Consider the following 17,276-nt stretch of genomic DNA (forward strand, 5'->3'; position numbering starts at 1 on the left):
GTGATTGGATATCAGTGGTAAGAAAGGTTAGTGGTAATTCAAAGCCCAATTCTGATCAGTTTACTCTACTGTTCACAATTTCCCCCCATTTCATAGGTCAAACTTGAGCCACTCCCACCCAAAAGGGAAAACAGGGGGCTCTTCCTAATGGTAAGACCACTGGTGCAAAGCGGGTTTGAATGGAGGATATTATACATGGAAATCTTTAGGTACAGAACCAAATAGGTGGGTAGATTGACACTAAAAAGGGTAATTAAAATTTCTTTGGTGTTCAAAAATTGTGTTTCATTTACTAATGGTCACACAGGCCAAAATTGTGGGGAGATTTTGGAGAAAAACACTAGTGATATTAGTATATGTTTCTCTAGGTGGTTTTTCTTAGCTCTCTTCCTTCCTGAAATTTTCATAAATTTTTTAGAGACTGTTTGTTATCCATTTCTCCCATCATGAATGTAAAATTGGCTTTCTCCCATCCTGAAACACTAGTGGTATTTGGCTTTCTCCATTCCATTTTTCTGTTCTCATCCAACCTATTCTCAAGAGATTTTCCCAACATTTTTCAATCATAGAATATAAAATTATATGAAATAAGTTTATATTGTAATGTGGATGCTAGTGTGTATGTTGCACTTTAGCCTTGAAAAGGAGGGAAAAAAAAAAAAAGAAGTTTGGCAGATATTATAAGGTTGATGCATCTCAGTTTCATATTCCAAGCCTTATTGTTTTCAGACTACGGATGCTTTCATCACTAATCATGTTTCAGTTTTCTTCAACAGCTTGAGATCCCTTCTGGACATATATACAAAAGATCTTTCACTTGGACATATATACAAAGGACTCCTAGTTTCTGTTAGTCTCAAGTCATAGATTGATTTGTAAGTCTTTCAATCTTTAACTTCTCATAGTTCTGCATTTTGGACACCAGATAGAAGTGAAGTTAGTCCACTTTGATTCTTCTGCAGTAGCATTTGAAAATATGTCATGTTGTTATGTAATTGCTTTTGTTGTTCAAGATATATATAAAGATGAGATTAGTGCTTCTAAAAGCTATTCACTATAAGGCTCTATTCTGCAATGAGTATGACTAGTCTACATGATGATCTAAAACCTCTTCCAGTTTTTAACATTTGCCAGTTTGGATCTATTTTAACAAGTTATAAAACTTGTCTACATGACATCTCTTATAAAATATGTTCAACAAGATATAATTATTAAAATAGTATTACCAAATAGAGACAAAATTTAAGGATGATTTTAATGTTTATTTATTTTTGTCTATGAAGTTTATTTGTAAAAACATTTGTAATTAGATTTTAAATTGATAGGGATTAATAAAAATTTTGCTTGCCCTATAATTGAAATCAACTTGGAAATTTTGGAAGATTTTGGATCAAATCTAGTCAGATCTTGCTTTGAGGGGTGTGGATTTTAGTAGGTCTTATTTGTATACAAAGCTCCTTTTCTTTGCATCTTGTAGAATAGAACAGAGTCCCAGTTTCATGTGCTAGCTATTGTTTATAGGAAATTGTATACTTTCTTAGCCAACAAACAGAGAAGAAAACCAGAGGAAAGAATAGGAAGATTCATTAATGGGTTGTTTTCTCTTTCCAAATTTAGTCCTGTTTTTAATGGATTCTGATTGATGGTTATTTTTTCTTTGTTTTGTGGCAGTGACTACAATTGATTCTGGTAGCAAGGCTCTTGAATTTCTGAGGCTTGAAAATGACCCAAACATAATGATTGTTTCTCCAAACAGTCATTAGGTATGGTTTACATGAGTGAAGGTTTGTGAAGTTTTTATGTTATGGATTCACGGATGAAAAGCTGCTTTATAAGATATCCATGGTTTGGTTGCTGAAAAACTGAGGAAAAGGGAAAGTAAATTTTGAATTATTTTTATTTTTATTTTTCCGGGTTTTTGTTCCTTATCCATGGATTTCCATATCAATTTTTTTTTATGATTATATTTTTTTTCTTTGATTTCTATAATAAAAAGACATGTCCTTTAATTTTTTATGTAGATAAATACATTGTGGCAGCAATGTAAGTTCGTATACTTTGTTCTTCTGGCTGGGTAGTTCTCCTTTAAGTTTCAAAAAGACAATCAAATTTTTTGTTTAGTTCTTTGTTTTAATTTGTCTGTAGTCAATCTATATATGCATCCTGCTTGTGCAGATTTTTTTGGAGGTGCAACTTGATGGATATTGGCCCGCAAAATTTGGCATGGATTCAACCAGAAATGAACTGGCTTTGGTATCAATGGAGCATCCAAGATCCTCTGCATCAATTACAGGAGGCCCAACCCTGTTAAATGGTTATTCAACAGTTCATACCTCCAATTTTTTTTGTTGTGACACAGTGGCTTATTAATCACCCCAAGTTTCAGAAAAATCCACTTTACATCAGTGGTGACTCATATTCAGGCATAATCATCCCCATGGTGGTTCAAGAAATATATATCCAATGGTATGTTAATCATGACTTCTCTATATGGCTGAGGAAAGGAGAATAGTTTCATGAGTTATATAAAAACACTATTTAACCTAAGATTTTGCATTACTTAAGTTCAATTTTCCTTTTGTTTTGAACACCCAAACAGAGTTTTAAGATTGACTAATCAATTCAACTCTTAGAGGAACTAATAATACATGTAAATGGAGATGAAAAGAAGGACATGATGTATTGATGTGGAAGGAAAAAAAACTCAACATTCCACTATATTAAAAATACTGATTACATTCCCCTCTATATATATAGATGATAATACTCATCTATTTTAGGGATATTTACAACTTACCTAGAAAAAATCAAAACTACCTCAATCTTAGCCCCTAACATTGCTGACAGATCATCAAATTAAATCTTCCTATAATTCTACACTCCTCCCCCTCAAGCTGGGTGGTGAATATTTATTAACCCCAGCTTGGAACTTAGATCATCAAACACCTTTCTCGGTAGAGCCTTGGTAAGAATGTCAGCTCTTCTTTCTCATCCACCTGGGCTACCTCCAGAAACGAACGGTAGGGATCTTTTTTTTCTTTCTTTTTAGTCGACGGTTCCATACTATACTCTATAAGAGCAGAGTTTTATACTTATTAATATAGAAAGAGGGTTTTGATGAAAGACTTCTTGTGCTAAAGTTGTTGCTACCTTTGAGAGTGAACCATCGGCTATTCTCACAGTTAAATTTTTATAGCATGGATTGTAAGTGGAAAAAAGCTTCTCATCTCCAGTCTATGATCCATGGACTTAGCTTCTCCTTTTTAACATTTAGAACACTCAAAAAATTACCTTTTTGTGCCAAGGAACTAGTACCAACCACAGTGGGGGCAGGTGCAGGCAAGGATTGGTTGAACAATTTCTGTAAGACTTCTATCTGTTCCTTGCTGAAGGGAGTGGGTTCAGGTGATGGTTTTTCATCCATGGAGACAAGGTTGCCCCGTGATTCTTTGTCATTGGCAAACCGGGAAGGCTTCCAGTCTACAGGTTTGCCATGAATCTTCCAGCATGTGTCCTTGGTGTGACCAGGACGTCGGCAATGATCACACCATGGTCGCCCTTTCTTTGGTCTGTGATCATTGTTGTTGGATGGATTTCCTCTAACTGCAAGGGCTGAGCTCTTAGGATTTGTCACAGAATCCTGAGAGCTCGTCATGATCTTCTTTCGACTTTCCTTTCTTCGAACTTCTGAAAATGCTTCCCGGATATTTAGTAGTGGTTTGGATCCTAAGATTCTTCCTCGTACTTCATCGAGATTCTTATTTAATCCAATCAGAAATTTGTATATTCTTTTCCGTTCAATAATCTGTCTGTACCTGATTCCATCACCCGGACAGCTCCAATTGTGCTCCTCAAACAAGTCCAGCTGCTGCCAGTAGCGATTGAGTGTGTTGAAGTACTGAGTCACCGTTAATTCTTCTTGGCGGAAGTCATGGAGAACACTCTCCACCTCGAACAATTCCAACGTATTCTCATTGTTAGAATACGTTTCCTTGGCAACGTCCCAAATCTCCTTTGCTGTTCCATAGAGAAGAAAATTTTCTCCAATGTCATTTGTCATGGAATTAATGAGCCATGACATGACCATATTATTTTCAGCATTCCAGACTTTGAACTTTTCATCTGACTTGTTCGGTTTGGCAGCAACTCAATTGAGATAATCGTCTTTGCCCTTTCCGCATATGAACATCATTATGAATGGGACCATTGGAGATAGTTGTTCCCATTCGGTTTGTGTCCTGTAATGGGCATGAGGTTACTATCTGCACTACTGTTGCTGGAAGCCATGGCTTCCTGATTGGAGGTGATTTGGGAAACGGTAGCAGTTGAATCACGTTTGCCGTATTTGGTCATATGAGGGAATTAGGGTTCAGAGAATGCTCTGATACCATATTGATGTGGAAGAAAAAAAAACTCAACATTCCATTATATTAAAAATACTGATTACATTCCCCTCTATATATATAGATGATAATACTCATCTATTTTAGGGATCTTTACAACTTACCTAGAAAAAATCAAAACTACCTCAATCTTAGCCCCTAACATTGCTGACAGATCATCAAATTAAATCTTCCTATAATTCTACATGATGGTTCAGGATTAGGCTCCATCTGAGCCCATGCTTTCATTTTTCCTTTGGGATTCCAAAAAGACTACATATATTTCTAATAAGGTGCCTAATCGTCCAATTGAAGTTTCCTTTCTTCTTATTTTTTGGCTGCAGGTAATGATGCAGGGAAAGAGCCAAAAAATGAATATTCAAGTATGTAATCTAATTATATGATTCCAGTGACTTGCGCCTTATGGTTTAACTTTTGTACATTATATTTGAATGCATTTGATCTTCTTTTAATCGGACTCAGGGATACACCATTGGAAACCCAATAACAAATCACTTTAGTGACTTCAATTCAAGAATTGCATACACTCATCAAGTAGGAATTCTATCATATGAGCTTTATGAGGTGATTATTCCCCCTACTCACTCGGGTTTAATTCTTAATCGAATATGATTCCAAAATTTGCATTGATTTGTTATGCATTTCTAGGCAACTAAAGCAGTATCCTTGTGAATACTATTAAATTGTACAAGGGATGGTTCAGAGGTTGCCACCTAAGAAGCATTCAGAGAATGTCATTCAGGTTTTAGACACATGCTTGTACCATTCTACATATTGAGTTGAATTTTTGGTTTTGACTGAATTGAAAGATGAATATTTTTTTTTTTACTTGTTTTGCAAAAATTGTAAGAAATAATCTGAAAAAAAAAACAAAAATGCAAAGATTCAGGTGGTTGAAGATACCCCAAGTGGCAATTGACTGAATTAGATAAAATGAAGATCAATTCAACTATGTGTTTATAGAATGTTTTAAGAGGCAATTGGGTTTTATGTTTTCTTTAAATCTAAATGGCATCATGTCTCTTTCTTTTGACTAGTCTTTTCCTTTCCTTACTTTTACCAAATACCAAATAGAGTTTGAGCATGCAGTTTTACTCAACTTCTGCTACTAATTAGAGTATTTGTTGGTGATATTTTCTTTTTCAGGCCAATATCTAAAAGCTAAGGTTGATGGAGGTTTTGGCAGGGACATGCTGGAGTTTTTGTTGAAAGGACATGTGGTTGCTTATAGAACCATGGTTACAAGAGTTTCTTGAAATAGCCTGAAGATTAACTGATTGATAGAGTTGTCGACTTGTGATGCAGTTGCGTTTGCTGATGTTTGCTGAAAGATTATCTAAATGGCAGTGTCGATATGATTATGGTTTGCTGACGTTTATATTGACATTCAGTTTGGTATCTGTAACAGGCTATCCTCAACCATCCTCATTAGTAGCACCACAGCTGTGTTTGTATCCATAGGCATCTGCCCAATGTGGGCTGGTGATGATCTTCACAAGTTGGTTGCTGGCAATGTTGAAAAGCTTGGGAACTTCTTAGAAGGTATGCCTAAAATAAAAAGGTGGCATTACACCCCAAATGAATATGTGGATTGCTCGAGATAAACCCAAAGAGCACCATACCTTCTACATTTTTCTAATCTCATTTTGATGACTTATAAGTAAGTGAATTTGCAGGATTTTCAGGGGAATATTTTAGAGTCTTAGGAGATGGAGAATCCAAGGATAGCAAAACATTTCTTCAAGGATACAAAAGTATTTTGACTTAAAAAATCATTGAAGTTTCCTTGGTGAGTTGAAAGATTGATCTATTTCAATGTCAAAATTATCTAAATTCATAGACTACATCAAGTTACAACTTGTTTAAATTTCTCAATTTGCAGACAAATTTTGTAAGATAGGAGCCTGGACATGGTCGTTTCAGGTTTCGTCATCCTTAGAAACAATACCAAAAGATTGGATCCCTAGCTGGCCAATGCGCCTATCTCATTGAAGCTCTTAACAGCTACCCTCACTCTCATATCCCGGTAGTAAACTCAACTCACAAACTAAAATTCATTGCCTTTAGATTACTTGATTTAACTTGGGTAACAAAAAGCTATGGCATAATCTGCTTTCTCAACTCACTTCACTCTGATGTGGTATCCTCACAGGCCTCCATAGAGATCCAAAGCAAAATTCAAGAGTATGGCTAAACCATGCTCTGTTGATCCCTATGTTGTAAACTTAAAAACTGCTGCTAAAACCCTCAAATCGTTGCTTGAAACTCATTCTTGTGAAGACGTTGACCTTCTTGAGCTAATGTCAACTGCTGATAGTCGGTTTATGTTTAATGGCATTATCCATCAAAATTAGTCTAAAAATGTTTATGTTTTATTTTGTAAAATGTAACAAATTCCTCTATATTTTGAATGCTAGGTGAGTATTATTATCGTGGGAGGAGTTCATAGAATTTTAATTTAAAAAAAAATCAAATTAAATGAAAACCTATGTGTAGAATGAGGACAAATTTATATTCCAATATACAAGGCCGATTTATATTTCTTTCTTCATTGAGCAAAACAGTGTAAAGAAAATTTGGATTGGCCAATCGTGTTAATTTTAGTGAATTAATAATTATGTGGTTCAAATTGGAAACTAGGATATCTTAATGTTGCTTTTATATATGATTCATGTATGCAATATGCCTATAATTTTCTACATAGGAGTATTATTGTTAATGGGTGTGTAACTATAGCCTGAGCTTAGGATAGTGGATCAAAAGAACATGGAAGAGGAACACAAAGTTGTCTCACTACAAGGAAAAAGGTATATGGTGACATTTATAACGAGTCACCATAAACATAGGGTGTCACTATAACATAGCGTCACCTTCTCCACTGACACCATAGAGGGTACCAATTGGTGACGTATTTGGAAGTGACACCAAAGTAGATAAATGGTGACCCATTCAGAAGTGACACCATATATTTCTAGTGATGATAGGGTGTCACATTAAATACATCATCTTTGAGTTATGATGTCACATTAAATGCATCACCTTTAAGTTATGGTATCACATCATTGTAAATTATTGTCGAAGATATGATTGGTTTTAGTTGTTGATTTTTGTAATGCTTATGAATTAATAAGATTAACCTATTTATATTTTGTCCATAAATATAACAATCATATTATATTTAACTCATTTTTCTGTAATGTTTCTGGAATAACTCATAATACATTGATCATCTAATAATATTTGTTTATCAAATGTTCACAAAAGGATAGTACGTCCAACATATCAAACCCATCAAAACTAAAAAAGAAGAGTGAATACATACCAAAACATGATTTAGAAATGTTAAAGATCCCAAGATTCATGTATACCTCCATTTCCTAAGCATAAAACCGGCTAACCATAAAATGACATAAAAGTCTCATCTAAAAATCTAAATTTCTCAGTTGCAATTAAAGTAACGTTTATGTCCTACAACGTATAACATAAGAGTTGCATTTAAAAACCCAAAATCTTGTTGCCTTCTTCTTTCTTTTTATTCTCCATTTCACCATCCCAAGAGTGTATACCTGCATTTCAAAATTTAATGAGTTTTAGAGATTTTTATTGAAGAAAATAAACATGGATCGATGTTATCATAAATGAACAAATCTAAGAACTATTTTTTTTTCAAATAGAAACATTATTCAAAGAATAAGCATTACTATACAATACCTATGGAAAAATTCATGTAGTAGCTAAGGGACTCACCATGCATGGTGATCATGATGCATTAACATGATTCATGATTAGTTGTAGCACAAAAGTAGCTCATTCTCCTCTAATTTCATCAAAGGGCGCTTCTTCTGATGAATAAATGGAAATATAATTCTACTTGAGAATATGTTTTTTTTATCACAAAACTGAAATCAAATAAGAAAATAACATTAAAATGCATAACATTTGGAAGCCTAAAACTATGTACAATTCATTAAATAAGTAATACCTTTGAAGCAATAATTGTAGGATCAAAAATTATCTCTTTAATGAATCTCATAACAAAGTAGCCACATTCGAACCCTCCTTCTTGTCTTGGACACTAATCGATCAATTATAAAATAACATTAGTACTCACATATATAAATGGTGCAAATGCATAAGCTAATGTGTAAAGAAAATTTTTGGATGTCACTTGCACTAGTTGCTAAGATGACTCCCTCTTAGATGTTTTCTTTGCAGATATTCGAAGAGTCCTATGTAAATAAGTTCAATGGGTACATTTTAAAAATAAGTAAATGTAATATTTTTTAATATATATAAATAATAAAAAAATGTGTTTGAGGTGAATGTATTTTTTTTATTTAAAAATAATACTATGAAAAATAATAGGAAGAACTTACATGTTTACGATATCCTTTAAGTCCTCACATGGTTTGTGATGCATAGGGTCAAGATAGTGGACTATCATTTTCCTTGGCTCAAGCACTACCTAAATATAAACCCTTTAAGTCCTCATATCTATTTTTATTAACAAAATATAAAAACTTTCCAAAACTCAACTACTTAAATATAAAAACAAAATCAAATAAAATATCTAGCTAATTGGATTTTAGAAACTAAATAAACTATAAATAAACTAAATATAAAAACTAAATAAAATATCTATGCCCATGAATTAATTGAAGGGGATAGAAAGACACAGAGAGAACATGGCTATGGTTATGATTTCCATCTTATCATCTCCCGTCAATACTGCACATGCCCATTTTAAGGTTGGACACTACTTTTGTTGATGGACTTGGAAAGGGAACTTCAAAATTGAAAACATAAATAAACCCTTATGTAAAAAAAAAAAAAAACATTAAAATATAATTGAGCATTAAAATATTTACTCTTTCATCACTTTCATTTGAATATTAATAATCTCTTATTGAGATAGATACTTACAATTTAACAAAATAGAAATTCCTAATAATAAAAAATATAAAAATTTCTATTTCTATTAACAAAATATAAAAACTTTCCAAAACTCAACTACTTAAATATAAAAATAAAATCAAATAAAATATCTAGCTAATTGGATTTTAGAAACTAAATAAAATATCTATGCCCATGAATTAATTGAAGAGGATAGAAAGACATAGAGAGATCGAACATGGCTATGGTTATGATTTCCATCTTATCATCTCCCATCAATACCACACATGCCTTCCCGAATTGGTCCTTTTGGGGTTGGATACTCTCAACGAAATTCTATATCTCATTCCCACTTAGATACAAACAGAAAAATCATTTTTTTTCCTCTCTCGTTTTTTAGAAAGGATGAAGATTATGTGATAGTTTATCTCAAAAAAAATTTGTACCTGTCATTCTCATACAAATAGATATTAAAAATCATTCATTTTTTTTTCCTGTTTTTTCACTTTTTTTAAGGATTTGATCATGTGTTTGGTTTAGATTAAAAAATCAATTAATCTACAGTTTTTTCTTCTATGCTAGAAGATTAAACCTAAATTTTTCTTCCCTACAACTCAAGAATACACAATTCACAAAAACCATTATACAAAGATGTTGAAACAATTAATATAATGACATTAATAAAAGAAAAAAAAATTATAGATCCAAGAGATTTTGGGTTACCTGGGAGTCCACAAAGTGAAGAATGTCGGTTGTGAGCGTGTTGACTATGGGTGAGAGAAAAGGTTGAAGAAGATCACGATTTTATATATAGGATTTATATATTGAGATTTTTTGGATTGTGGGTGAGATATGGTAACAATGGGATTTTTATATAGTATCCATCATTATTAATTCTAAAAATGAGTTATAATACTTAAAAAAAATTATTTTATATGATGTCACTTCCCAAAAAATGACACTATAAATATAAAATTAATATCATCTAACTACCTCAATTGAAGATTTTTTATATGATGTGTCACCTTTATTAATTATAAATCCTATGGTGTCATTATTTTAAAAGTGACACCGTAAATAGTGACACCATAAACTATTTTTGTAGTAGTGTCTTATCTGGTAAAGCTGGAGAAGTTGACTATTTACACTCTCTACATGGCCAAATTGGGAAACCAAAGGCAAATGTATTTACCCGGTTCACTAGATAGATGTTTATTGAATCGAAGAAGGCAAAATAGTTGGATTCCCAGGACAAAGGTCTTAACTAGACAAATATTTATCAAATTGATTTAGCATTATGCTTTGTAATGATTGAAAATTGAAAGAGTAAGCTATTTTAAGTTTAAATTCATTCATTTCTCCAATTTTAATGTGTTCATATTAAAATGTCCCACTAATCCATGTTGAATGTTCTTGCAGTGCTAAACACAAGGTAGAATTGGAGCTTTGTGCAAAAAAAATGCCAAACACTTCCATGATCTTAGACTTCTTCAAAGGTTGGGAAAAATGCAAGCTCTGGAATGCATTTCGTGAACATATGGAGACATTGAACAGGTAAATATTTACAAGATGGTCAACACTATAATAGATGCTCAACAAACATGATTGACTTGAGAGAGAATTTGAATAACCAGCATAGCATTTTTGCGAAAACCATGTTAGGCTTGATAGTGCTTTTATCTAATGCTATACATATATTGATTGAAATAGTACAAACATAGAGCTACCTTTCTATCATTATTTGGTTCTTAATTTTGTTAACTGAGTCTAAAATATATTAGATGTGTTAAATTTTGTGATTCATCATTATGAAAGGCATCATATATGAGTGCACACACATTGAAACTCATATTATCTCCAGTTGGAAAATAAATATTTCATTGAGGGTGTCTTATGGTTTAGGGAATGAAATAAAGAATTATGTCATTCTGCATAACCTCTAATTTTATACTCTAGTTTAGACACATATATTCTTCTTATATCAGATACTTAGATTTTGGCTTTTTCATTATATATGAAATCCATATGCATCAAAACTTAAATAAAGAGAAAATATAATACAAAGTGGGAAGCAAATCACTTGATCCCCAGGGCCAATAGAGCTGCAGAAATATCCTGAGCTTCATAACCCTCTTCTACAAAGGCAATGTGAGGGCTATCTTGTGGGATCGTGTTTTCCCTTTTGAAGTTGTCTTTCATTGCAAAGAAGTTTCTCCCCACCATACCTCACTAAACCTCTTAGAATAATGGCCTTGTGGAGGCCAACAACTAGGTCTTCATAATTTGTATCCCATCTTTTCTAAACAAACACCACCATTTTAAAGAGGTCAATTCCCCACCTGACTGAGACATACCTGCAGAAGACATAAATGTAAAAGAGTTGGTAGTGTTTTTTATGTGTGCTATATGCATAGGGAAGAGATCTTACCTTGGTGCTTAGACCCTTGACGCAGATAAGGGTACCACATTCAACCTTAATGCAATTTGCATATGGACAAGGCAACAAAGGAAGCCTCTTATCTGCATCCTTTTGTTACAGGCCATCAATTCTCTAAGTTTATCATTTATTTGTTTAAATTCTTATTGGAAATATAGTACTAGAAAATCAATCAGTTCATATCCAAGGTACTAGTCTCTGCAACTTTTTTGCCAAAGGGTGGTTAGTAACAATCTTACCTTAACTTTTGGTTTCTCCTACAGCCACCCACATGTCATACTCCACAATGTCAACCATTGATCTAACATTCTCAGCAGGTCATCAATACTGAACATGGGCCTACTAGATCTTTTACATAAAAATAAGGGTAAAGAAGAAATTTTATCCATCTATGAATGTGCACCCAATGGATTATTTGATCCATATTGATGCAATACGGTCAAATGCACTAGTAAATATGTTCCTCCTCATGTCAACATATTTTATTGTCTAGGAGGAATTACACTTACTTGTTTTTCAGTACAAGTATTTGTACTACAAATCAACTACAAAATCCCTCAATGGACATTAAATTTCCCTCCCACAATTATAAACCAATGCATCAAATTCTTTTAAGTTCACTTGATAACATCTTAAATTTTCTACTATTCTCTTGTAAACTCAAACCAATCAACAATACCAATCTTATTCAACTTAAGCTAGAGTTGATAACTTTCATCACATTTTTTATAATTGTCAGTAATCTCTTAGTGCAATCTCTATTGCTATCATAACAATCTATTACATACAACTCTTGTTTTTTTTTAGGATTGTGGCTAACACTATAATTACAATTAGAGGAAGCCATGTGGGTTAGAGTTTCAATGAGTTCCTTCTGTTAGTTTCTATATTAAGTGCTCAATTAATCTTAAAGTATCCATAAAGAGAAACCTTTAAAAGAAGGTCTTCTACATCCCTTAGGGAGTCACTCATGGGTTTTTCAATAGTTGGCATGATCCCAAGATGGGTGTTGTGGTGGCAGTTCCAGTGGTGCTCAACATGGGTAAGTAGTTACAGTATGTTCTAGCCATGAAAACTAATGGATGTTCTTTAGCCCATTTTTATGGAACTGAAGTCATAAGTTATTGTCAGTAAGGAGGTTTAGGAGGGCATTTGCTGTGCCTTTTTGGTCATGTCTAATGAGGAGTTAACTGTTATGTGCCTTGTTAGATAAAACAAGTAGGTCTATAGAAAATAACTATTGAAAGTTCAATATATAAACTCTTATGACGATGGGCTAAGATCTAAATAAGCAGAATCCACCGGGCTTGCTAGTCTAACACCTAATTGTATTGATCTAAAATTTACCTTGATAATATCCCCATGCCCACTATCTTTTGTAGCAACAATAGATAAACTATATTCTAACCCAAAAAAAGGGGTGTAAACCATAAGTACCTACTTATAAGGCAATAAATGGATTAGATTGGGACCAAATGGCTCCACAAGAACCGGGTTGATAAAAACCCATTTCAAGAGGCAAATCCACCACAAAAGTGGTAACATTAGATGTTTGTATGTCACAATGAAAATAACAAAAAGGTTTAGGTGTTGAAAACCATAAGCAGGGACCCAGGCTGATTAATTGTGGGTCTTGCTATCGACATGAAGTAGCCTAATTTGGCCATTGATACTTAGAGATGATGGGACGTATGTTTTCTGTTAGCTATTTCATCAATACTAAACATTTTGGTAGACCATGATCAATATGAATTCTTAGAACTTGCTACAGCTTTGTTAATGGCCCACTAATCTTTGAGGGGGGATCATAATGTATGTGTTGAATATTCTGCAAGGAGTATGAAATTCACTTTAGTTTTTGTAGCCAACGTATGTGTTCCTGGAACTTTGGACTATGATGCTTTGGATAAGGCACTTGACCACACAAGTCACACTTCTCTATGAACTTAAGCACTGTTGTAAGGGAAACCGAGCTACTCTTAGACATTTCTTCTATGTCGTCTTTGTTTCCTAAAATCAATGTCTACAAAAACAAAACCAAATCAACAAGAAACATAGCTTAGAGTCAATGTTAAAATTGTATTTGTATTCTATTTGGATCATGGGAAAGCGCTTTGAAATGAAACTTTTTTGCTAGTCTGGCTATCTCTCCAAAAGCCTTGATCAGACTAGTGACATTATTTTTAGGATCAAGACAAGACAATACAAGTGTCATTGTCACCTTCTGAATGTTGCATTGTAACATAGCTAAAGTAAAGCAATACCATGGAAATTTAGTACTACTTGGTTTAGTTAAGGTATGGTTTTGATATTGCTGGAGTCAATTCCTCTACCATCTGTGGTGGTCATAAATGATTCTAGTCTAGGTAAGTGAGTTGTACTTGGCCACAGTGAATACTTCATTTTCTTTTCAAGTTCAAGAATTGATCTTGTGGTTGTTTTTACTCACTCCATTAGGTTATTGTGGTTCTTTCGTTTTCTTTATCTTGCTCCTATGGTAATGAAATACTTCTTATCTACAAGTGTGTTGCCAAATGCATATCTAAATGGTGGTTTATTCTTGCCAACAGATGCCTTGTCCCCCGAAGTCTCCAAGTGAGTAATGAAAGGATATAAAACTGATTTCCATAAAGGATGAAAGTCTCTTTACTGTATCAGCAATCGATGAACCAGTGCATGCAATCATCGTGTTTTCTTCTACAAATCCATGTGTGAAAATTGTGTCCAAATTGATTGGCCACGTAAGCAAAGTTAGTTAATTAACTAACTGAAAGTGTGAGCTGACACACCTGTTGGCTTAGCATTTTTTTTTTCATGTACACGTGTATAAAAATGTGAAGAAAAAAAAAAGAGTTTTTTGAATTGTAGAAAAGAAGTGAGAGGATTTCAGAGTGCGAGTCTTCTTCACTGTACTATAGCGGCACTGTACTGTAGCGAGAGCTTGATGATTCTCAAAGATTCTTGAGGGTGTAAAATGGTTCAATTTTAATGGATTTTTGGAGGTGATCTTGATCCATGGATGTAGGATTCAATCTTGGATCCGAACCACGTAAATTCGGCTTGTTTTGATATTAGATATTATTTTATTTTGATTTATGGTTTTGTTTTCTTTGTCTTCTTGGTGTTCAATCTCAATTCATTGAGGAACTTGGATAAAAACTCAACACTATGTTTTGTACTTTTCATTCAACTTGGATGATTGGATATTTGCTACAATGTTAGGCTAGATGACCGAGTTAGCATCTTCAATTGATGGAATTGAAGAAGAAATCATTTAACACAATGATTTTAACCATCTCTAGGTAGTTGCTTCTATTTGAAATTATATATCAAAAAGTGTAATTTTGATTTTGCTAAAATTCACATTTTTCATTAAAAAAATATATTTGTTCTCACCATCGTAAAATATTTTACTAAAAATGAAATTTATAGGCTTTTAAAGGAAAAGGTAAGCCCAATTTGTTGGAGAGTTGGGTTCATTCTCTAGATCAATTGGCTCACCAGTACTTGGCCAATGAAGGTTTTGGTAAGTGGAGCTAAGGACATTCATTTGGGCTTGATTCTTTAGATATGTTTGTGTGGGCTCTTTCATTTTCCTCTAACCCATGATGATCTAGGTTAGGATCTATCCTTTGTGTAATGCCTTTATGTGGAAGGATACAAAAAAAATTTATATCGTATCCATATGATTGGTCTTTGAAGTATATACATATGAGGGGTAGGAGGAATCCATTGTGAACAAGCCAAAATGAGATAGGAAAGTATATTACTCAATAGAAGGGAAAAAAAAAAAATCAAATCTTATTAGAGCCCTAGCAAACTATCTCTAGCTCCAAAATTATGGCTTCAAAAATCATAAAATAGAGAGTTTAATTCTTACATGAAAGGAATCAATGAGAGAACTTTTTGTATTTTAAATGTTAAAATTGTTGATATAAAAAGTGAAAGATAATGGTGAAATAGTGAAGTTAACTCATTAGTGGCAATGACCTTGTTTGGATGCACTTGACTTGGGTATTCAATAATGATATCAATTAACTTATACTAATGGATTCCATTAGAAATATAACACATGATGCAAATGTCGTGTCAAAAGATCTTTATCTTGAAAGTCACAATATTGAAGTGATCAAAAGCATTTTTAGAAGATTACATTCTTAAGCATGATATAGTCACCTTCATAGATGACAAAGTCACCTCCATCTCCAACCTTACCCTTGTCATTTAAATGTATTCACAAACAAAAAAATTACAAATAAAGCTATGCAAGCAAATGTCATTCAAAAAAATGAGTTGAATTTAAAAAATATCGTCTTATCCTAAATTTTTAATATTATTCAATCATAAAAAAATTATTGGTAATAATATATTATTTAAATAAAAAGAGATGAAAGTTTTTTGAAGTAATTAATTATCAATTTCATATAATCTCTATAAATATTTATGTTCATAAATTTATTTATGATATTAATCTTTGAATGACTTAAAGTTTGACTAGCGAAATAGTATATTATTGAGTATGATAGGAAGAAAGGTTTACTTTTCCATATCAATGCAATAAAGAATTTTAAGACTTTTGTTCCACATATAAGTGTTGCAAATCAAATTGAACTTCTTCTTTCTATGTTTTCATAATATTGGAAATTTACACAGAACTCATACATGCCAGTTTCCAATATTATGGAAACATAAAAAAGTATGAGTTAGTGTCAATTTTCAATATTATGGAAATATAGCAAGAAGAATTTTAACTTGATTTGCAACACTTATATGTGGAATAAAAGTCATGGAATTCTTTGTTTATTCTGGAAAAAAAAATTGTATACAAAATTAATATAATAAGAGTTTCTTAATGATTATTTTGGGAAAAGAATAAAAAAAAGAGGGAAAAATATGATTATATAGAAATACATTACATTATATTTCAATAAATAAACAAATATGTGTGTGCATGTGAAGACATGTCTATTACATGTGCATGGATTTGTATGTATTTCTATACATTAATTTAACAAAATATAATAAAAATTAATTAGTATAAAGAAGGAGAGGAATAAATTAATCCTAATTATATAAAATAAATAAATAAATAAATAAACAAAGGTAAGTTTGCAAAAAAAAAAAAAAAAAGCAAAAACAAAAATAAAGATAAGTGCATTAGAAAAATAATTGTAAAAATAATAAAAATCTTTGTTGAAAAACAAATTGCTAATATTATTCAAAAATCATTTCTAATGAATTATTTCTATTTAATTTTAACCTAAAAAAGTGTAGTCTTACTTTATAAAAATTATTTCATTTTATTATATTTAATGAAAATTAACTTACTTTAATATTGTTAAAAAATCGAATTTTTTGTCCATACTTTCTCAATTTTTGGTTTATCCTTGCATCGGCATGCTCCATGATGAACACTGCCCTAGTTTCACGTGGTTTGCAATCCACACTCCACGCGTTTTGAGCGAGATGTCAGATTGTCTTTTTATCCAATATCAAAGGATGTGGGGACTAGGCTGTTGGCTTTGATCCCATGCACATGCACT

At 32.5% G+C, this 17,276-nt stretch overlaps 1 protein-coding gene across 1 annotated transcript in view; it reads left to right on the forward strand.

The window, feature by feature from the left end:
• LOC117910128 (disease resistance protein RPV1-like) overlaps positions 1–10,803 on the forward strand; it is a 64,958-nt gene extending 54,155 nt beyond the window's left edge. The window contains exons 22-28 of the mRNA XM_034824187.1: positions 2,176–2,466; positions 4,727–4,765; positions 4,866–4,967; positions 5,550–5,945; positions 6,080–6,192; positions 6,286–6,429; positions 10,716–10,803. The gene's annotated coding sequence lies outside the window, so the exon portion shown is untranslated. The remainder of the gene's footprint in view (positions 1–2,175; positions 2,467–4,726; positions 4,766–4,865; positions 4,968–5,549; positions 5,946–6,079; positions 6,193–6,285; positions 6,430–10,715) is intronic.
• The last annotated feature ends 6,473 nt before the right edge of the window (positions 10,804–17,276 follow it).

This window comes from Vitis riparia, unplaced genomic scaffold (assembly GCF_004353265.1).
Source record: "Vitis riparia cultivar Riparia Gloire de Montpellier isolate 1030 unplaced genomic scaffold, EGFV_Vit.rip_1.0 scaffold615_pilon_pilon, whole genome shotgun sequence".
Lineage (NCBI taxonomy): Eukaryota > Viridiplantae > Streptophyta > Magnoliopsida > Vitales > Vitaceae > Vitis > Vitis riparia.